At 43.9% G+C, this 22355-nt stretch overlaps 1 protein-coding gene across 4 annotated transcripts in view; it reads left to right on the plus strand.

Moving 5' to 3' along the window:
• MBNL2 (muscleblind like splicing regulator 2) overlaps positions 1-22355 on the plus strand; it is a 158773-nt gene that overhangs the window by 26113 nt on the left and 110305 nt on the right. The gene's annotated exons all lie outside the window — the stretch shown is intronic.

Consider the following 22355-nt stretch of genomic DNA (forward strand, 5'->3'; position numbering starts at 1 on the left):
GCAGTTTGGACAACAGACTATGATACGCAATCTGCTTATTGTATCAACTAAGTGGGCAAGGGTCCTGTCAATGAAAGTGTGTCCAAACTCAGCAAAATAATGTGATTTCCCTAGTTGGTTACTTGCTTGCCTTCTAGGATGTTCAGTCTGGAAATTATATCCACTTTATAAATGTCTCTTGATCTTCATAGCATTTGACCTATGGTTCAGTTTTAAACGAGACAATGACATGTTTGCAAGCATAAAAGCCCACAAGGCATTTTTAGAATTTTTTGCAATTTTTTTGTTTTATTTTCTGATGATAGTTGCTTCCTGAAGAGAAGATATACAATATTCAATATCACATGGTAAGCATTTGGATCTGACATTCTACATTGTTAGAAGAGCTGCTTAACACCTAATAATATGAATGTACAATAATTTGTTTTAGCATTTCCTGTCACTTTACATTGGTTCTAATTTTTTTATTTTTATAAATTATACGGTTAACATCCTGATATGTAAATATTTAATCCCATGACTGATTCCTTTAGGATAAATCCCTCAAAATGGGATCTCTATGAACTATATATGTTTTCACCCTTTGAATGTTGGAGAATACTTTTCACTTTCATGTAGGAAATATATGATAGAGTATATTATTTAGAGTAATAATTTCCCTCAAAATTCTATAGATATTTTTCTATTGGCTTTTTATGTTTTGTACTGCAGAAGAGAAGCTGATCGATTTATTTGTAGTTAACTCTTTTTGGGACAGAGGGGCTAAATCATTTTAGAAACTTCCCCTTGTCTTGGTGATTACTAGAATATTCTAAGTTCACAGAGCTTTTCATTGGCTTTGCCTAGGACATGGAAATCTCTTCTTTCTTGGCTCCCTTTGAACTCCAAAAATTTTCTAGTCCATATTTTTTAATTACGCTGTTTCATTTGTTCCTTTATTTTTATCTCTCCAGTGACATGAATCATTCTTAGTTTAGATTTTTGTTTTCTGGCCTCCAGATCTGTAAGCAGCTCTCTGATCATTTCTATCTTTTTCCTTTTTCTCTTCGTTTTAGAAATATGTCTCAAGTGTATTCTTCACCTCACTGATTCCATTTTTGTACACTGACAGTGCTCTTTATTGTATAACATTAAGGTTTTAATTTTGCTACTGAAATGTTGGTTTCCTCACATTCCTTTCTTGTGCCATCCAACCGCCATTTTTATCTGTGGCTGTTTCAGTCCCGTTTCAGTTCAGTTACCATTTTTTTCCTTCCCTGTTTCAGTTTATGAAGAAAGGATGGGCTTCCCTGGGTTTTATTGAAAACACAAAGCAAGATGCTATCTTAACATATTCTTCTTTTTCTTTTATGATAGACCTTAAGCTCTCCATCTTGACATTTTTTTTTTTTTTTGATTTGCAAAATCTTTCTGTAGTATGACTGGTGTCATATTGGATCTTTGTTGCATATTTAAGTTTTTGTTGGTCTTTTTACTCGTTCATCCATCTTGAATGGAAAGAGGTCTGTCCAGGCCTGGTTCTTTTTATTCAAGACAGGGAACAGAAACCTTTTTATAGCTCCCCACTTGCCACCTGACTGTCAGTAGAACCGTCTTCTCAGATGGCAGGCAGAGGGTTCTTGGGTGTAGATTGAGTTCAGTGGTATGGTATACAGGGGTGTAGCGAGGAGGGAGTTCGGGCCGTGGGGTACCCAGCAGGGATGTGTCATCTTGGCTTCGGTTTCTTGCCCTAGGGATTACTACTCTCTACCCACTCTTCCTCTGCTTGGCCTTCATGCCAAGTTTCCGACTCAGCCAAGCCTCCTTACTGTTGTTATTCCCATGGTACAAGGGAGACAAACCCTCTGAGCTGCTGGATTTCAAGTTAGTGTGGCTACTCAGCAAAATGTTGGATTTTTCTGTAAACTAGAAGCAGTAGAGACTTCAAACCATGTAACTGATACCATTTCCCTATTTCTAACACTCTTCAAGTTTCCTTTTTCTGTATGTTGATCAACCTTTAGTTATTGCACTGGGGATTTGGCAGGGGGGTAATTAAATAGCTACATGTGCTCAAGTTGACAGTGTACCAAGAAGTCAGAAGTTTTTAGTTAAAATGTATCAAAGCCATTAAAAATAGATTGACCTTTTGTTGTTTGCATTGTTTTTTATTCTCAGAAAGACTTAGATGCCTGTTATCAAAGATTGACCTATATATTCTTTTGCCCTTTTGTGGATTATCTTTTTAATCAAATCAACATGCAATTTATTTTGGTGAATAGTACAAGCTGAGTTAATAAACTCAATCTATCCTCTCTTTTTTCCCCAATTTTCCTAAATAGTACCTCCTGAATGAGACATGCTTTCTCCACCTGTGGTACTTATTATCTTGGATCCTGAATTCTTGGGTACACTAACATCCCTTTCAAGACGCGTTTAGTCAATTGCATTGATTCGGCTATCTATTCTTCAGCAGTAACAAACTGTTTTAATTGTTTTTTATTGACACTACATGCATCCATCTACTAAGGCCGATCCCATATATTATGATTCTGTCTTCATCTATTTCTTTTTCTAGAAAAATCTCAAAATCATTAAGTTCTTTCCATATTTATAAAAACCTTCTCCAACAAGAACAAAAAAAAATTCTTTTTGAGACTTTAGTAGAACTGTCTTGAACCTGGGGCCCCTGGTTGGCTTAGTCAGTTGAGCGTCCGACTTCGGCTCAGGTCATGATCTCATGGCCCGTGGATTCGAGCCCCATATCGGGCTCTGTGCTGACAACTCAGAGCCTGGAGCCTGCTTCGGATTCTGTGTCTCCCTCTTTCTCTGCCCTTCCCCCCACTTGTGCTCTCTCTCTCTCTCTTTCTCTCAGTAATAAATAAACATTAAAAAAAACTGTCTTGAATCTATAAATTAATTTGGTAAGAACTAACATCTTTAAATGGTAAGAATGCTAATCCAGAAATATCTCTCAATTAAAAAAATAATGCTTTGTGTCTCCAATAAAATTTGTTAATTTTTTGTCTGTCCAAAACATTTTCAGTTAGCATTATTCCCAATTGTTTTATGTTTTATGTAGCTATTATGAATGATACATTTTCTACTATGTATTCTACCTGATTATTGCTAGAAAGCAAGAAAACTTGGTTCCATTTAATTTTATTTATTTTCCTCATTTCTGGCAGCTTACGGAGTTCGCTTTTTCCTTGTGAGACTCACATTTAATTCTCTTGAATTTTCTGGGTATATAATCATATCAAATCAAGATAATGACAACATTTTCTCCTCTTTCTTAACCATATATTTCTGTTACGTATTAACGTATTGACCTGCACTATGTCTTGACTTAAAAAAATTTTTTTGAAGAGCTGATTTTCTGAAAATTTTCAAAAATAAATGGTTAGTGACAGAGGTTTCTCTATATTTTATATCCTGCTATGAATGCAAGTTCCCTAGGGAATTTTAAACTAATTATAGCAACCAGCACTAGATATTTCATCTTGCTAACTGAAATCTAAGACACTTAAGTATCTCATAAATATTAGTTTTACGATATTAAAAAATGCAGGGTAGTCCATTTAGACTGATTGCACATAAGTTTCCTGCCTCATAGAAAATAGCACTCTGGTATATAAATTTAAAATAAAGAGAGCCAGCTATTTTCTTTTGCTTTGTCTCATCCATCCATCCATCCATCCATTTATCTACTCAACAAATATTTATTGAACCTTGTGCTCAAAGCAAAAGAATGGAAAAGTCTAGTCCCAACCCTACAGACTCTCAGCTGACACTTACTAGGGATGCATAGTTCTGCTCACATAACTGCACCCCAAAATGTTCATGGCTTGATTAAATGATATTGAGTGAATACTTATATACTTAAGTTCTTATTACACTAATTATATGCTTCGGAGTTAAAACTTGATTCTCCGGAAAACAAACACTTGTGACATGTGAGTAAAACCAAATATCACTTGTGGATCCTGTTCATTCATTATCAGAAGGGTTCTCTTTTTGCCTGTCTGTCCCCGTTGTTTTATTTTCTCACTTGAGGAAAGTCTGCAGCTATACAGGGGAATGTGGGAAAAGTAAACGCATTTCAAGTTTACTGGTTTGCACATGCATCAAAGAAAAAAAAATCTTTGAGGGGCACCTGAGTGGCTCAGTTTGTTAAGTGTCTGACTTCAGCTCAGGTCACGATCACACAGTTCGTGGTTTCGAGCCCCGTGTTGGGCTCTGTGCTGACAGCTCAGAGCCTGGAACCTGCTTCAGATTCTGTGTCATTAAAAAACAAAACAAAACAAAACAAAAAACACAATAAAAAATCATTAATAATTCTCCCTTTGTAAAATAGTGATGCACAAAATTTTCTTTTTATAATAACACCATACTGATTTCATTTTATTTTTAAAAATTTGTCAAGTGTTTATTTACTTTTGAGAGAGACAGAGACAGAGACAGAGCGTGAGCAGGGGAAGGGCAGAGAGAGAGGGAGGCACAGAATCCGAAGCAGGCTCCAGGCTCTGAGTTGTCAGCACAGAGCCCAACGGCAGGCTCGAACTCACAAACTGCGAGATCATGACCTGAGCCGAAGTCAGATGCTTAACTAACTGAGCCACCCAGGTGCCCCACCACCATACTGATTTTAATACTATAGAAATTATCATATAGTTTTTTTTGGAAGCTTACATTCTTGAAATGTTTTCCAATAAAATTTTTCAAGCAAATAAAATTTTGATGGACAAATGTTGAGTAAGAAGCATTTAGATACTTATATGAACATATTATAACACTGAATCTTCAAGTTTGTTAATATATATGATTTCTTTTTGAAAAACAAACTGTGATCCAACCTAAAAATAAAGTAAAATATAACATATACTGATCTCTGAAGCATGATGGAAGATTTTGTTACACTATGATAAAGAGGAAGGCAGTAAGCAATGTTCTAGGAAGGGCTCATGACAATTTTGGTTGTAAAAGTTTAAAGCAAAAACCAATGTCATTAACTTTCTCTAATGCATTTACTCTAATTCATCTCTAAAATGCTTTCTGCAAAGCGTTTGTCTCTATTTTGAAAATATATTTGGGGCACCTGAATGGCTCGGTCAGTTAAGCATCCGACTCTTGATTTCAGCTTAGGTCATGATCCCGTGGTTCGTGAGTTTGAGCCCCACTGTTGGATTCTGTGCTGACAGCATGAAGCCTGCTTGGGATTCTCTCTCTCTCTCTCTCTCTCTCTCTCTGCCCCTCCTCAGCTCACGTGCATGCATGCACACCCTGTCTCTCAAAATAAATAAACATTAAAAAAATTAATTTTCAATCTATTTGAATTGAACTTGCGTTTTAACTTCTTTTGACCCTAAATCTAGTCCCCCCTTTAATATTTAATTCTCATACTTGTAGGAACATAAAATGATCTACAATTCCAAATACATATTATCCTCAGTCATAGTGCAAACTCCTAGGAAAACTAGTTAATTTGATGGATTTCCTAAATCAAGATTGATCTTAATAAGTGAGAGCAAACACAATTGAAACCAAATGGATGTACTTTTCAGTGGCATGAACATCCCAGGTGCCCTTGGCTGTCTCTGATGTTGTCATGAAGAAGTGAGAACATTAGATTTCCCAGCCCCAAAGGTGATACTAAATCCATGTACCCCCATGATCATTTCAGGCATGTGAATGATCTGGAGAAGCACTCTTTTCTTCCCCGAGGAGGGTTAGTGATTCAGATGAAATCTTTAGCTTAAATGAACTTTGTGTTTCTGCTGCAGGGGAACCAGGCAAACCCCACCGGACCACAGGTGTCTCCCTAAAGATCCCTGTCACTACTAGGCAAGAAACAGGACTCCTAGCGTGTCCAAGGCCAAAGGGGCCCTGGAGACCCTCAAGTGTTTCCACTGAGACCTCCTCAAAACAGAGGAGAGATGAGATGGTCTCCTGAGGTTTAGGAGGACTGACAGAAGAAGGCTTCTTATTTATCTGAAGTCTGTAAATGGTATCTTCTCCATTATGTATGTCTGCTCTAATACAAAAAATTTAAAATTACTTACCCCTGAAGTTATTTGACTTTCCTTTCTGTCCCAACTTTTTTATTTTTTTATTTTTTTTTTATTTTAGTAAAACTGATCCTTCCGTACGCTACAGTATATGTTTACCTGTGGCTATGTAGCTACTCACCCCCGGGTCTCACAACCACTGCTTGGTCCAGCGTCTCCTTTTCATGGCTGGGTAAGCCAAGGCCTGGAGAGGGGCTGTGACTCACCCCAAGTCTCCTGCCTACCTTGTGACCGTGTGAAAACTAACTCAGCTTTCCTAACTGCCAGCCCTGCCCGTTTGCTGATAGGCAATTGGGCTACTCCCCAAGGGTAGGAAAGTGTATTTCAGACAGAGGGCCTTTCCTTTTTACACTTTCCCACTTTGGGAAAAGAAGTGCAGATGGCCCTTTCTTTCTAGAAACTTCCTGGGATCTAGTGAGCTAAGTGCGTTTTTTAGTAGGAGGTGTGGTGAGGGAGCCAGTTACCTATGTGTTTTCAAGCTCTCCATCGTCTTCCTGACTCTTGAAAACCAAAGTGCTTCTCCTTCTAAGGAAACCTTGGGAAAGCCTAAAGCATTGGCCTAAGACAGATAAGTGGGAACCTTTAAAACGGCTGGCTTAGGGGCGCCTGGGTGGCGCAGTCGGTTAAGCGTCCGACTTCAGCCAGGTCACGATCTCGCGGTCCGTGAGTTCGAGCCCCGCGTCGGGCTCTGGGCTGATGGCTCGGAGCCTGGAGCCTGTTTCCGATTCTGTGTCTCCCTCTCTCTCTGCCCCTCCCCCATTCATGCTCTGTCTCTCTCTGTCCCAAAAATAAATAAACGTTGAAAAAAAAAATTAAAAAATTAAAACGGCTGGCTTAGGGACAGGATCTCCATCCTTAGCGGCTCTCTGAAAATATTGCAGGTACCATTTGAGAAGCTGGATGAACCTCGGGAGGCCTGTCCGCAGAGCTGACAGGGAGTTAGAGAAAGCGCCTTGCACCGTGCAGAAGTCGTAACCAGGCATAATAAATATTTTCTGCTGCTGAGTCATTCTTACTGGAAAAAGTAGTGCAGACAGGATCATCTCTGCCAAGTGCTGCAGGGGTTATCTGTGTGGCCTTAACCAAAATTTCCACCAGCGATGTTGCAACCTCCCTGCCCTGGCTCCATGAAGAACCCAGGGATGAGATGCCTTGTAGTGGTGCTCTGCTTCCAGTCGTCCAGACTCCTGCACAGACAGTCCACCGCTTGAGGCTCGGCAACAACAGTGTAGCTGGGGCGATGAAGTTTCAAGTTCAGTGGTCGGCTCGATGGCATGTGGTTGTACAAACTGTATCTCTTGACTCTTAGCAGTTGCGGATGTAAGTGAGTCATACGTTTCTCATCCGGACACACACTTTTGTTAAACCCTAAGAAGTCATTTTGATTCTGTTTCAATGAGCAAAACATCATTTACATCTGCACACAAGGCTTTATTGTAATCATAAAAATTATTTTGCATTTTACCCCAAGTTTAAAAGAGACTTCATGAGCAAAATAATGCTTTAAATGTAGAAGCAGTGCTGTATAGGGGAGTTGCCTGATCATAGCATACCGTTAATGACAAAACTTTGGCGGGGGGAGAGGGGGGTGTATACAGAGTATAAGGAGGTAGCCATGTGATGATCCGCATGCCAGAAAAGGTATTGTTCAGACTCTCTCTTTTTGCCTCTCTCTCTCTCTCTCTCTCTCATTTTATCTTGTCAGATTTGGTTTGACTCAAAGCTATTGGTTCTCTTAGAGAAGGAGGTCAGACCAGTTTGAGAAAAAAGCAGCATTAGACGAGCAATCGAAGTATGCACATGGGAACGCAGGTGATAAAATCATTTTGGAAAATAATGAACAGGTAACTTGAGAGCTTGTCGTGAGGGTGGTATCACAGGTTATGCCAGGTTATTAATTTTCCAGCTCAGCAGTATGCCTCTTAAAAAACACTTAAAGGAAAAGGGATACGTTTGTGAAAGAAATGCAGTTGTTGGAGGAGATTAAGGAACTGACTGAAGTCCACGGGTCAGTCACCCGGGAAAGCAAAACTACGTACATTTAAATAAGAATTGTGTATTTGGAAAAATACGCAGAATATGTAGTTGAGAGAGCCGTGTTTAGTACATTAAAATAGATGCCTGAAGATTTCATGATTCATCTACATAATCCCAAAGCACCCCCACCCCCGTTCGTTTGTTTGTTTCCTTCACATTTGATGCTTGTTGAAATGACCCAGTGAACTCCAAGTCACAAGGGAGCAGAGCCCCATGGGTAGGCGGTGATCATCAGGCTTTACATTTTGCTCCTCCTTTCACAGGAAATTGGGGAGAGCACTGGCGCCTCAGTTTCCCCTTCCATAAAATGGGAAGCACGTTCGCCACTTCAGAAGTTGCCCGTGACCAGGGGCAGTGCAGCCCTGTGACTTATTTTTCCTTTCCCCCAGTTTCCCTGTTGCACTTCTCAGAGCGGTGGCCCGCTGTTGCCATGGTGACACAGCACCGGGTGACGTCGCTTAGAAATAACCACAACCGGTGGCAGCGGGGAGGCTGAGCCACCGGTGATTAGCCTGGGAGGAGTGCCCCATCTGGGCAGAGAGGCCACAAAAGACGCTGCTTGGGGAGGGGGTTGTGGAGGAGGGGACCTGGGTCTGACAGGTCCTGTGGTGCTGCCAGCCTCCAGCGATTAGCATCGTGTGACCTAATAATGCCCGCCTGGGTTACATCAGAGCGCGCTAAGTTTTGATAGAATATGCACTTTGTTGCCAGGTTTCTCCTTTTTTTTTTTTTATTAGAGCTCCGGGTTTCAAGTGCAGTAAATATTTGTTGTTGATTTCAATTCTAGCAGTTAGTTCAATTTCCTGAAAGATAAGAGGAATCTTTGACTCAGACTCATTTGTGTAGCCTGCTTTATACTTGGGGCTTGAGTCACTCCTTGTCCACAGCCATTCTAAAAACTATGGCAGGAAATTGATTTTTTTTTTTTAACTTCTAGGGTGAGTGAAATGACATCAAAATAAAAATCCTCCTTTCATATTTTGACTTCTTCCTGATGCTGCATTTCTGGGTTCTGTACTTTTCTGCTTAAGTCAAATGGTGCTCTGTAGAGAAATTTTTATTTTGTTAAATATTAATGAAATACCATCACCTGGATGTCTGACCCTCGGGGTATCTTTTTCAGTGTTCAAACAAACCAGTAGCATTCTGCATCCTTCTGGGGTCTTCTGAACCTTTGGGCTGTTCAATCCACATCCCCCATATCTAGTTCCGTGTCAGAATGATCGTATTCTACGAAGTCAATGGAGTGGGGTTGGACGTCAACAGAGGTTGCAGAACTAGAAGGTTCTTCCTATCAGAACCTCTCTGGGGTGTATTTAACAGCTGGATTACAAACCTCCAGAAGAAGGGGACCTGGCTATGGCCTCAGGGGACAAGGGCAGAGGAAGACTTGGTTTCTCTGGTCCGCCTCCAGAGATATGTCAACCCCCCAGTCCACTGTGTTGAGGGTCCATGTGGCTCAAAACTTGGGCATTCACTTGCTAAGAATACCAGGGCCAGGGATGGGGCCACTTGGGGCCCAGTCTTATCAAAGAACTTACAGCCAGTTTCAGCAAACTTTTCTGCTGACAGCCTTCAGGAGCCAGTTTTGCTCCCATCCGGAAAGTCCGAGACCACCATACCGTGACGACTGGGCTGGGGGTGTTGGTGAGTTCTTGGTGCACAGTAGCATTTTATGTGCTGTTCTAGTAGAAGAGAAAATGTAAAGGAGTATTAACCCCCCCCCCCCCAGGGAGGACTGATACAATATTACATCAGGAAAGACCTCTCCTCCCCATAGGCTGACACCTGGGCCTTATGACTCTCTGGGAGAGGTGCATTCTCTGCAGAGGGAACAGCCCCTAGATATGTGTTCTTTTTTTCTTTTAGTGTTTATTTGTTTTTGAGAGAGAGAGAGAGAGCAGGGGAGGGGCAGAGAGAGAGGAGGACAGAGGATCTGACTTGGGCTCTGCACTGACAGCAGCGAGGCTGACCCGGGGCTCCAACTCACAAACTGCGAGATCATGACCTGAGCTGAAGTCGGACGCTCAACCCACTGAAGCACCCAGGCGCCCCTAGATCTGTGTCCTTTTTGCAGACCGGAGCCTAAGTATTCAATACCTGCTCTGTCCTTGTGCTGAATGCAAAACCCTGTCACCTCTGCACCCTCCCTGGGTGCCCCCTCGGATCTGGACTCTGGAGCAGGAACACAATGGACTCCCCAAATGCTCCCCCCTCCCCGGTACAGTTGCTCCTGTTAGATCTCACAGCTCAAACAGCCTGCTAACAAATCTAGGCCAAACCCAGCCGAGCTGATAAGATTTCCAGAAGAGTTCCTAAAAATACATTTCTCCTTAACTCAGCCTTGCCAATCACTGTACAATCACAGAACTTTCAGGGCAGAAGTGGCCTTAAAATATTGTTGCACCCTCTCCAGTTTGACGCTAAGAAAGAAGTTGGAGCCCCAGAGAACCAACATAGTGGCAAGAACAATGGATGAGAAATATTTCAAATCACATCATGAGGATGGAACCAAACAAGCCTTAAGGCACAAGCTATGAGCTTTGTAGTGTATTCATTGATTTATGTGTCCATTCATCCGCACACTCATTCAGCAAACATCCACTGAGTGCTTACTATGTCTTAAAAGTTTCCGTGTCGCGTTAGCTGTCAGGGATAAGACAGACCCTGCCCTTACAGATGTTATATTCTGGTTGGCGGAGAAAAACGAAAGCATCAGTAACTACGTGTGTGAGTTTCCAATCATGATGAGGACTTTGGAGGGAAATAAAGCAGGGTGACCCCGCGTGGGGAAGGAGGACTGATACAATATTACATCAGGAAAGACCTCCCCTCCCCATAGGCTGACACCTGGGCCGTATGACTCTCTGGGAGAGGCGCATTCTCAGCAGAAGGAACAGCGAGGCCAGAGTCCCGAGGCAGGCCGACAGTTGACAGCTCAAGGACCGGCCAAAGGCAAGGGTGGCCGAGGGGGAGCGAAGGGAAGGTCAGGGAAGGTGTGGGGCTGGTCATGACGGGCTATTATAAGTCTCTTGGCTTTGACACTTGAGGTGGGGAGCCACTGGAAGTTCCTGAGCAGAGAAATGACATGATCTGGTTCCATTTTCAAAGGCTTTCCCAGAATTATGTGTTGGAGGGGCTGCAGCGGGGCATGGGGAGCCGCAGAGGACACTGGTTGGACCTGTGACATTAATCCAGATGATGGCAACCACGTGGGTGGTGAGAAGGGGCTGGATTCGGGATCTGTTGGAAAGGCGGAGCCAGGGGAACTTCCTAATGGGTCAGATGTGGGCTGCCTTCAGAGAGAGGGAGGAGGGGGGAGGAAGCGGTGGCAGAGACAGAGAAAGGGCACAACTCTGGGGAGTCGTCCCTGTCTGGTGGGCTTCGAGCCGTCACCCGTCTCCCGGTGGCGAGAACGGCCAAACAGAGGCCTGGTGGATTTTGCCTGCATTGCAGTTCTAGTCTGTTCCCCACCCCCTCTACATTCACCAGCCGCAGGTATGCTAGCCTCTCCCCTCCTCCCCTCCTCCCCTCCTCCCCTCCTCCTCCTCCCCCCTCCTCCTCCAGCTAACACTGGCCACCAGGCATAAACGCTTTGATCTCCCTCCTCTTTATTAACCTTTCACCTCAAAAACATGCTGGCAAAAGGTTCTCAACAAATGTTTGTTTTAAGCCAGTACCTGGGTCTTATCTCGCCACTAAAGATGTCCCAGGAATTTATCTGTCTGCCCTGCACGCAGACTGGCTCCAACCCCTGCCTTTTTCTTCTCTTTGAGACACGTGCTGCTCATGGCCCCTTCTGTGCTGATCTAAGGGAAGCCACTGGCTCTTCATTTCCAGAGCACATGTGATCTGATCCAGCCCCTCTTGGTGGGGGTACCGGCCACGCCGGCTTCTGACATCACTCACACCCACCCCGCACACACACACACACCGAGATACTTTATGATACACTTTCCTGATGGCGTATCCAGTTTCCACCGGGAGAGAACAGCCTGGTCCCCCACGTCCTCAACTCCCATCACGTTCGTGTGTGCTCTTGTTATAACCCAGGTCTTTTTGTTGCTTTAAACTGCCCCGTCTCTGAGGCCTTGACTTTTGAAATTGACAGCATCCCTTCGCCGCCCCTGCTCTCAAATGCCAAGGGCAGATGGAGAAAGCGACGAAACCAAACTTTCATCTCAGAGCAAGCTCATGCTATCGCGTGGAGGTTGTGCCTTCTGGGCCACTTGACATTCTCTGGCTTTATCTCTTGTCCCGGCTGCAGCTGCCCGCAAGGGCCATCGGAAGCTTCAGGAGCTCTTGGTGGGGGCCCAGCCCCACACCTGCCTGTCCCAGCAGGTCGAACATCTCTTACCCAGAGGGCAGGGGCCACAACACAGAAGCTGCCCCATGTCACTTTCCTGCTCTCCAACCGAAAACCCGGCTGTCTCTTTCACTCCCCACCTTCTTTCAGCCCTGCGTCTGAGAAAGGAGCATCTTCTCTCTCCCCAAGGCTGGGCCTCCACTGGAGCTGGTGGCCTCATCCTTCCCCCTCCTTTGGGCCACAGTTCCAGCTCTCGAGCCCGCACCTCAGTTTACCATCTTTTCCCAAGCTGCTGTTGTGTTTCCCTCCTTCCACTCAGGAAAGAAACGAGAGGCTGGAAGTGAGACAGGAGAAGCAGGCTCTCTCCCCCTCTCCTGGGTGCTTCACTTGGTCCCTCCTTCCGCTTCTGCGAACACATTCCAGGCTCACAAAGGGTCACCCGCCCTGGGAGCACGCAGGTAATCAGCGCCCATCTGACTGCAAAGCAAAGACAGTTCAAAGCCTCCCCTGTTGCTACATGGTGTTCTTGCAGCACCAAATACTCCGAAGAGCTCCAGGCACCGAGGGCTTCATTTTCCAGCTGTCCTGACCCCTCCCCCCACAGCTGTGAGCCAGGGAAACTGCCATCTGGAAAGTCAGCAGTGGCAGCCTCGTTAGGATGTCTGGCCACCCCAAACCATCCACATGCCCATGGTCTCCTGGAGGCAGTGGACTCGTCTGGCTACTCCCTCCATCTTGGAGCTCTGAAACTCTCCCCACACACCCTTGACCCTGCACTATTCAGAGGATCTCATGTCTCTCGTCATTCTTGGTCTATGGTTTCGCTTGTTCCTCTTCTTTCCGTCACCTCTAAGTAGCCGAACAGACTGTCCTTGACTCTGTTCAAGGCTTTCTCATTTCTCCCCTGGATATAGACACAGATGTAGATACAGATATAAATCTCTCTCTCTCTCTCTCTCGCTCACTCTCTCTCTCTGTCCCCTCTCTTCAATGCCCCTATTTCCAATTGGCTTCCACTTCCCGACATCCTTCCTCCTGGGCAGAGCATCAGTGTCCACACAGGATCCAACTTTTGAAGTCCTCTTTGATCTCTCCCTTGCTGTCTATATTCCCAAAGCTGATCCACTTCTAGTGGATTCATCCCAGCCACACCCTCCTCCTCTTCCTTCTCACTACTGCAATGTAATTTGGGGCCTCAATTATCTCTTTTCTCTGGACCACTGCTATAATCAATATCCAGTGTTACCACCTGTGAGACCTTCTCATTCTAATGCATGCTGGGTGAAGCTATCAGAGAGAGCTTCCTCTAGCTGGGGTCTTAGCTGGGTTCCTCCAGTGCCCCGCCAAATCCACCATACTAGTGACCCTCATATTTTATACCTGAGTCACCTTAGTCAGATTTATACAGCTTAAGACCCTACAACACCATTCTCAGTGCGGATAAGACCGCCCCGTAAAGAAAGGAAACATTTCTTTGGAGATTTAAGGCAACATTTTTTCCCATTGTCCAAAGGACTAGGGAGCATCTCTAAAATCTGGGGCGCCTGGGTGGCCCAGTCGGTTGAGCGTCCGATTTTGGCTCAGATCATGATCTCGCAGTTTGTGGGTTTGAGCCCCACGTCGGGCTTGCTGCTGTCAGCATTGAGCTGGCTTCGGGTCCTCTGTCTCCCTCTTCTGCTCCTCCCCTGCTTGCATTCTCCCCACAATAAATAAATATTAAAAAAATATTTTTAAAAATGTAGTGGGCAGGAGTGAAGGATTTTGCCATCTTGTGATGTCTATCTGTGACTCCCTCAGAGCGAAGAACCGGCCTGTAGCTCATGACCTTTGAGTGTCCTGCTGGACATTCACATAGATTAAAATCCTGTTCATAGTGATCTTGGTCAAGATCTTAAGTGTATTTTTTTGTACAAAGTGTGGTTTTAATTGATTTATTTTTTACTTTTAGACCATCTTAATACAGCTGAATTTGTTAAGAACATAACACCTGTGTAAATTGAGGCAACATTGTTCTTTAACTTGTTAGGAGCTGTAACGGGAATTTTTTGACATTTTGAAAAGACACATCACTTGTCATACCTCTGTCAGTCTGCATTTGTGCCTGTCACACTGAAAATAATGCTACATGCATACAGGTGTGAGCCTCTGAGCGCCTCATTCTATTTGGTAGCATGTATGTATGTACCTAAGCACTGACATTTCAAAACACACATTATTGATTTTATTAACAATTACTTCCTTTGAAGGCTTCTACTCCAGTATGGTAATATATGCTTGTTGGCCGCACTATTGATTATTTTTGTTCAGTGATAATGAAAGTTATGCTACAAAACTTCTGTCGCAAAAGGGGGTCTAGGCATTTGTAAGCGTGCGGGCAGATGAAATAGCCAGTTGGCTGGTGATAATGGAGGGAGAGAGAGACAGAAAAGGAAAAAGGTCAGCTGAAAAGCAGTCCTGTCCACCAGGGGCGGTGGCCAGGGAAGGAAATGGAAGGTTCTGGCAAAGACTTCTCTGGGAATTCAGGGGCTAGATTGCAGCCTGCCGCTCAGTAATCATTTTTTTCTGACAGCAGCCACTGGGTCCAGGAAACCGGTAAGTGCGGTCAGACTTAAATGGTATCTAATACAATTGCGTTTATTCTAATAAGAGCGTCTCCTAACTGAATTATAAATGTTTAGATAGAAAACACAGACACAGTGAAAAAAACATAATTTGAATACAAATGTGTGTTGAATATATTATATCTGACTGTAGTTTCAGGATTATATTTAGAAATTTCTCCTCTTCTAATTAAAGATGAGATTTCTTTCTCTGCCCATTCCTGGAAACTGCAGTGAAAATGGACTGGAAATTTTCATGTGTTAAAATGAGACCTGGATTTTATGAATCTTTCGCTTGTATTTTAAGACACAAGAGAAAAATTGTAGCTGGGAATTTCTTTTATTACTGTTGTCATGAACACTGGCTCAGCAGACCCACCTTTGTGACCTTGGGTGGCCAGTGTTTTGTTTTTCTCATTGAAGTGTATTTAAAAGTGTGTTCAAAAGAACAAAGTACCATATAAAATGGAGGCATCATTGTTAGCCTCGGTTCTTTCTCTGCTTAGAATGAATGTGTGTTTGGAATTCGTCTTAGAAGAGCATCCATCAAAAGTTTGTCTAATTTCTGGGAAGGATCTCATAGTGTGTACCAACTTCATAGAAAGGACTTTTCTAGTGTTTCTGTTACTCAAACTTCATTTACTTTACAGAAATTTATAACTTTTAGTGAGTGGAAGTTTATCTCCACCTGTCGTGTGTGTGTGTGTGTGTGTGTGTGTGTACATGCACATAGATGTAAAGCATATAGATGTTGTATCTAATGTTGATAATGCTGTATAGAGAGGACTTATACTACTACGTCTATATTGGTTGCAGGACATATACTTATGGCTTTGGTATTTTCAACCCCTTGATTCCAAACAGGAAACTGACACTCAGAGAGCGTAACTCAAGACGTTACGCAGCTATTCAGGAGAGAGGAGCAACTAGAACCCCGTGTAGAAAAACTGATTCTCCATCCAAAACCACGCAGAAGTCTCAAAATGCCATTTAACTTACGTTTCCAGTAAATTATAAAGAAACCAGTTTCAAGGTTCTATAAAGAAACATGTTCTTAAGGACTGTCACTTCTGCTCCCTTTACAAACCTTTTCTTCAAAAAGTCAACTAGGTCCTTTATTCATTTTGCAGTGGGGCCTCTCTAGTTTCTGTATTTTTATTGGTGCATAGGGCTTCCTGTGGGAAGGCCCCAGTGAGGGACCTCTTCTCAGTGGCTGTGATTACAGGGCAGGATTACACCCTCTCCCGGAGGTCAAGTGGCTCTCAGCCCAGCACGCCAGCCAGCAGCATCTCGAGATTCCTCTCCTGCCCAGGCATCTGCATCTGATAGGTGCGGGCTGAGGCCAGCCATTGATCAGGGGCGAGAGCACACTGAGAGCTATTTTAAATCAGGCTCCAGAAATAGAAGTAGGGATGCTCAGACATCAAGCGACTCGCAGGGAGGAGAAATCATTCTTTAAAAATATATTCGGAGAATTTAAAAATTGAAAAGAGGAAACCCAGAGAATCTCAAAATGAGAAATTAGGAAAACTCAAGGAGGCATCGTTTCTTTATTGTAATTAGATTTATGGAAAATAAAATTAAAGGCATCCCATAAATTACTTAATGGATAATGAGTCCTTGACTGTCTGACTCAGAAATCGGTTTGTTTTGCAAGGACCCTTTGATCAGCTCGCTAGGAGGCCGGTGTCTGGCAGACGGCTAAATGCCACAGCTGACCAAAAAGTGAGCGAGGGAGCCGCGTACCGCACAACTATTTTCCTTGAGGCGGTCTTACATTTTGATCAGTCTCAGCCTCACGATCCGACATGACTGATGTTTTTCCCTTCAGAAATGTACAAACTGGCTACAAAGCGTCAGCAGGGCGAGGACACCTGGGGTCCCCGGCCCGGGCTTGTCTGGCTGCTGAGAGGTGTGGAACGAAGGGAGGTGGCCTGGCTTGGAGGCCGCGCTTTCCAGACTGGCCTGCCGCATCGTTGAACAGCTGCAAGGGAACTTGCGCGGCTCAGTGTTCTATAGTCAGAAGTCACAGCTTTCTGAAAATCCAACACCTAGGAAGGTTTTAAATATATTTTGAAAAATGAAGTGTCGTGTAAGTGAAACCCCTAAAAATAGACTGAGATTGTTTTGTAGACTTGCACAGCGAGTCCTTTGGTGTTTCAGGAAATACTACAGCGTTTCTTTACCCTTGAACTTCAATCTTGCTTTTCCTTTGAAGATGCGTCCAGTGGTGAACCTCCACCCTCGTTATACCCGGGTGCTACACATCAGCCCTTCTGTAAAGAGCTCTAGCAGGAAGGGGCAAAGGACTGAGCTGCTGGTCACCGAGGGCCACCAGCCCTCTGAGGCAGTCCTCCCTCAGGCAAGAGTCCTAGCAACAAAGCCCCACTCACCTGGACCAAAGGCCTGCTTCATCCTGAACCAAACCTACAGGCTACGAGTTCATTTATTCTTGTAATTCTCATAGAATGAAGTCTTGTCGAGAACAGATCTCTCAGATGTTTTCTGTGTAGTTGTGTTTTGTTTTCATCGATCAGAAACAGCCACTGGAAGAAGCCCCCAGCCAGCCCTCCTGCAATTATTTCTGGGGGAATCAGTGACCCCGAGACCCTGTGATCAACTCAGGGCAGACATCTTTGTTCCCCCAGCACATGGGGTGGGGGGGGGGGGCAACAAGAAATGCGTACTACAGCAGTTCCCAAACTTGAGCGTGCCCCAGAGTTACCCCCAGAGCTTATTCAAACACAGCTTGCTGGGCCCCACCCCCGGACTTTCTGATTCAGTACCTCTGGGCGGGGCCTGAGAATCTGCATCCTAACAAGCTCCCAGAGGCTGCTGCCATGCTGGCCCAGGTATTAACACTTTGCAAATCTGCAAATCGCTGGGCTAAGGATGCTGGGGTTCGAAGATCAAATAATTTGTCCTGGGGGCAGATCCTCCCTGTCACCAGGGCCTTCTTGGCAGCAACGAGGTAAGCCAGTGGCACCTGCTGGAATTTTCCTCCAGGATAATACTGAAATTCCCTATTCAGAGCCTTATTCCTTTAGGTTAGCCTTCAGTCCACATTAAAACGCAAAAGTTCCTTGGAGGAGGATCAGGAGTTCGTTTGACAAACATTTGTTGAGTGTATTCTTGACACCAGGCACGTAACTGAGCACTGAGGATTTGAAAATAATAGGCAGTCTATTACATACACAGGGCGAAACCTTGAGCTGGGGGCAGGCAGGTGGAGAAGTCAATGTGTAAGTTCTGGAGAATTAGGAGGTAATACTTAACAATCATCACCAGGCACTATCAGAAAGTGGGCTACCCAAAGGTCACCAGAGGGGGTGAAGCAGGTCAGCAGGAACAGCACTTCAGGGTACAGGGCAGTGAGGGCCTGCCAGATCAGTGCTCAGCTGAGCCTTCAAGGGCAAGGGCGTCTCCTCCTCCATGAGGGGCTTAGAAAGCCAGAAGGGGGAGAGAACACGAGGCCGCTGAATGCCTGAGGAGGACAAGGAAAGGAACGCCAAAGAAGGAACAAGGCCAGAGAAAGAACTGGGAACAATTACTTTTGAATTCTGCCTGGGTTCTGCCCCGGAAGGAGCTAACTAGGATGGCATTGATTGCGATGTTGGAAATAAAACTGAAGCACAAGTCAAAAAAAAAAAAAAAAAAAAGGTGGAAAAATAGAAGCATAAGCGAAGCATTGGGAGAAACCAGAAAATATTGTAGGCAGGAGCCCCAGCTTCTTAGGGCAACCCAGAAACGTCTTGCATATAAGCAGAGCCAATGGCAGCATATATGGGACCTTTCTGAGAATGAGAAAAGGGTGCCCTCTCCACTCAGACACATTTTCCCAGGGGCCCCTCTGGGTAGATGAACTAGAAAATGCCACAGGTTCCTCCCCGCTCACCCAGAGCACTGGAGGATGGCATCTGTCGCTGCATTTCCAGCAAGCCCTCAAACGTAGTAGGCACCCCAGCAGTGCTCCCCGCATATTTGGACTAGGCATCACACCCAGGGTCAATGCCTGGGCCCTAAAAGTGTTTGATTCACTTCTGGCTTTAGTAGCAACTGAGGGAAGAAAGCAAGCATCAGGCCTTTGTAAGAAGAACACTGTGGGATTTGTACTTGGGGCAACTTCTCTGTGGGTTCCTTCCGGCTGCGAAATAAATCAGTTTGAGAACCGAGGGATGCTCCGGATAAGTGGCCTGAGTACACAGTTCTGTCGGTCCCTTTGATCTCTAAGGCACCGCCCTGCTCTCAGCTTCTGTAGCTGGAGCAGATCCGCACAAGGCATAAGCCTGGCCATCGATGTAGAATGACTGAAGAGAGAGAGGAAGCCTGAAAGTGGATTTATTCAATAAATATTTATAGAGTAGCTCCTCCTTTCATTGCCTTGCATTGGGACAGCACTTTACTGCTTACAAAGTATTCTTTGTTCTCTCTATAATCTGTCCTTCATGGCATCAATCATGTAATGTAGGTAGGAACTATTATCAACATTTTAGAGAAATTGACTTACTCAAGGTCACATGAAGGAACCTTGGCAAAACAAAGGCTTGATGCTGGCTCTTAGGACAAGGTACTTTCCACCATTCCAGAATGTTCTGTGTTGGCTGAAAGAAAACAAAATGCAAAAGCCAGTAAGACATTGCCATCAGTAGAAATATAATGAGAGGTACATGTAGCTCTGAATTTTGGAGGGGCTAAAAAGAAGCAAGTGAGCTTAATTTTAATATAAGCTGAATAATAATACTTAAACCAGTTACTTAAAATATTATCAACTCACCATGTAGTACATGTGAAACAATATTAATGAGATACTTTCACATTCTTTTTTCATACGAAGCGTTTGAAATCGGTATGTATTTTATACTCAAAGCACAACTCAATTAGGAGCTGAACCCATTGGACATTCTTGATCTGTATTTAGATTTCATAGAATTTACAACTGAAAAGTAGATTTATGTACTCAGGTCAGTCCAAGCCCACTTGAAAGGTTTCCAGGAACTAAAGTGAGGATCAACGTTTTAGTTAAATTTACATTAATTAAGAAGAAATACAAATTTCAAATTTAGTTCCTCAGTGGCACTAGCTACATTTCAAGTGGTCAGTAGGCACATGTAGCTAGCGGCTCCTATACAGGAGAATGAAGCCCTAACACAACCCTTCCTCCCAAGAAATCTAGTCTGGCAGATCCAATATGTGCTTTGGTCTGTGTGTTAGCAGAGGTTAGTCTTGTCCCTTGATAACCGTGTCAAAAGTTGGTTTTCTCCATCCTTACCCCTCATCAGCCGTCTTCTTTGGTGGCCTTCCTTAACCTAATTCAAGTCTGTGCTCTCTTCCTTGTTCCCACAACTGCCTGCTTATATCCATCTCAGAAGATGGAAATTGTGATGGGCCAAGGGAGGCAGTGTCTTTGATAACATTAGCTCTGTAACTTTTAGGATAGAAACCAAGAACAAGCAGGAAGGAAGAGGGGATTTGTGAGAGGATAGCAATATACTTATGTATAGTATGATGTGCCTTCTTTTCCTTCTGGAACATCATTGATGTACACAGGACTCTGGCCAGCAGAAAGTGTGGCTCCTCTGCTTTTAAAAGCAAGTTCAGGGGCACCTGGGGTGGCTCAGTTGGTTGAACATCCAACTTCGGCTCAGGTCATGATCTCATGGCTCATGAGTTGGAGCCCCACGTTGGGCTCTGTGCTGACAGCTCAGAGCCTGGAGGCTGCTTTGGATTCTGTTGCTCCCTCTCTATCTGCCCCTCCCCGGCTCGTGCTCTGTCTCTCTCTCCTTCAAAAATAAATAAACATAAAAAAAATAAAAATAAAAATAAAAATAAAAATAAAGCAAGTTCATCTCCTTCGAGTCTGACTATCTAAATTCTGGTTGGATTTTCATAGTAACTACAAATGGCAATCTGTTTCTCCCAGGAAAACAATTATTTCTTACCTGAAAATACACGCGAAAGTCTACCCCATTCACTGGACTGGGTTGAGAGCATTGTTTCTATGTGGTTTTTTAGGAATACTTGAGTAACTATTCTTTTGCCATCTGTGCCTAAATACAAGTTTACCCGTTTCTTTTCCTACACGTGAAAAGCCGTGACCAAAGCCATGCTGTCTTTAGGGCTGAGCTTCTCCTGGATCTTTGTCATCCTGTAATCCCATCAGACTCTATAAAATATCGTACAAATATAAACTAGATGTGTCCAACCTATCATTTTAAACCTCATTATTAGTGCCTCGGCTCCACTGAATACACAGGCAGGAATGTTTTCTTGTCCCCTGCTGCCCTTATCCTTTGTTCTCCGTGGGGGTTAGAGATGGGGGTTGAGGCAATGGAGGTGCAGGTTCAGGCTGGTCTGTGAAACCTGACCCAGAGTAAATTTGGTTATTAAACTCATCTTCTTAAACTGCCTAGTTAAGCAAGTTGATGTTAGCTGCTGGGAACACAATGCTGCCAAACAGACAAGCAGTAGCCTGCCTGTCCCCTCAAGTATTTTACAGCTGGAGTCAGGCATGTGTCATGGCCGTCAAGGTGGCCAATTTCCTTACATGCACATACAGTTATTACCGATTTACACACTTCTGCTAGCAAGTAAATGAAGTCCTGGGATGAAGCAGCATTGCCTACCATCCCAAGAGACGTCCTGCTAAATAAACCTTCCACGATCGGATAAGCTTGAGAGACACCATTGTTTCTCTTACTCTATTGGAGACTCTTTCAAGACCGAAAAAAGCCCTATTGCAAAGAAGCGTGTTCAGCCTGGTTTACCTGGAGTTAACTAAACTTAATTATCATGGGACCTACTTTCCTCAGGGGACATTTGTGAATCACTCAAAAGTTACTGCTGTCTGAACTTACTCATACATGCTGATTTTATTTTTTTTTTATTTTTTTTTCAATGTTTATTTATTTTTGGGACAGAGAGAGACAGAGCATGAACGGGGGAGGGGCAGAGAGAGAGGGAGACACAGAATTGGAAACAGTCTCCAGGCTCTGAGCCATCAGCCCAGAGCCTGATGCGGGGCTCAAACTCCCGGACCGCGAGATCGTGACCTGGCTGAAGTCGGACGCTTAACCGACTGCGCCACCCAGGCGCCCCATACATGCTGATTTTAAATGCTCTACGTCCAGTTTCCATTAAGTTCTTACTTAAAGAAATTTTTAAAAGGACATCAAGGCCATGTGTCTAAGGTAGCTGGCAGCATATACAATATCTGAAAATGATCAGCTTCTAGTATATAGTCCTTTATTCCTCCTGGACCCAACGATGTTAAATTTTTAACATTTTAACTACTTCATAATCCTTGAAAACATTAAAAGAAATGAAATATAATTTTAGAAATATGAATTTTCTAGTTATATTTTTGTT

This window comes from Lynx rufus, unplaced genomic scaffold (assembly GCF_022079265.1).
Source record: "Lynx rufus isolate CCGP_SWC_20201006 ecotype Redwood Valley unplaced genomic scaffold, mLynRuf1.p SCAF_1, whole genome shotgun sequence".
Lineage (NCBI taxonomy): Eukaryota > Metazoa > Chordata > Mammalia > Carnivora > Felidae > Lynx > Lynx rufus.